Source organism: Schistocerca piceifrons, chromosome 8 (assembly GCF_021461385.2).
Source record: "Schistocerca piceifrons isolate TAMUIC-IGC-003096 chromosome 8, iqSchPice1.1, whole genome shotgun sequence".
Taxonomy (NCBI): domain Eukaryota; kingdom Metazoa; phylum Arthropoda; class Insecta; order Orthoptera; family Acrididae; genus Schistocerca; species Schistocerca piceifrons.
The window spans coordinates 2,382,207-2,383,102 of NC_060145.1; positions in this window are offsets into that span (position 1 = coordinate 2,382,207).

Genomic DNA, 896 nt, shown 5'->3' on the forward strand with positions numbered 1-896 from the left:
GTGACCTCAGATGTTAAGTCCCATAGTGCTTAGAGCCGTGTTTTCCCAGACCAAACGTAAGGCGAGTTTTCATCTAACCTCAGTATAATCGCTCTGAGATTACAATCACGCGTGTGTGCACACACACACACACACACACACACACACACACACACACACACACAAACGGTGGTGAGATTTAAGCTGTTACTCTTACTATAGTTGACGTACGACATACGTACATCAGTGCTCAAGATTACTCGCCCAATCAACTTATCTTAATTTATCTTGCTATTTTAATCATTTACAAGTAGACATATGTGTGATTAATATGGTGCTAATGTTGTAAATAACAGATTCTGTCGGCTAAATCATAAACCAGTATGTCTATGTTGTCATAGTGACGAGTATTAAATAAATGTTTCCTACGGCGAAACCTGGATCTTGGACTACCCTACAGATCAGTCTGGAACAGCAACCAAGGCTTAGAGAGAGACAGAGAGAGAGAGAGAGAGAGAGAGAGAGAGAGAGAGAGAGAGAGAGAGAGAATCACTTTTACAGCTGAGTAAAGTAATTTATATTTTATATCTTTCTATTTCCGTCCTGTAACGACATGAACCTATTTGCTGCTGGCTGCACTTATTCTGGATGACACACATCAGTAACTCCAACTGAACGCAGCGGGCTCTACAATAATAACAAAAACCGCAATACAATTAAACCTCTTATTCCGTTTTCATGGGAACGTAATTTTCTGGTAATTTAAGTTAACATTTTTTATACTGCGAATTTATCATACGTTTTACTTTCGCCGTTTTGTTTTTCGCTTTACGCACACATACTATGTGAAAGTGACTATTCCCGTCATTTTATACTAACATACATTCAATTTCGCGTTCAAACTGCAATCTTCGGTA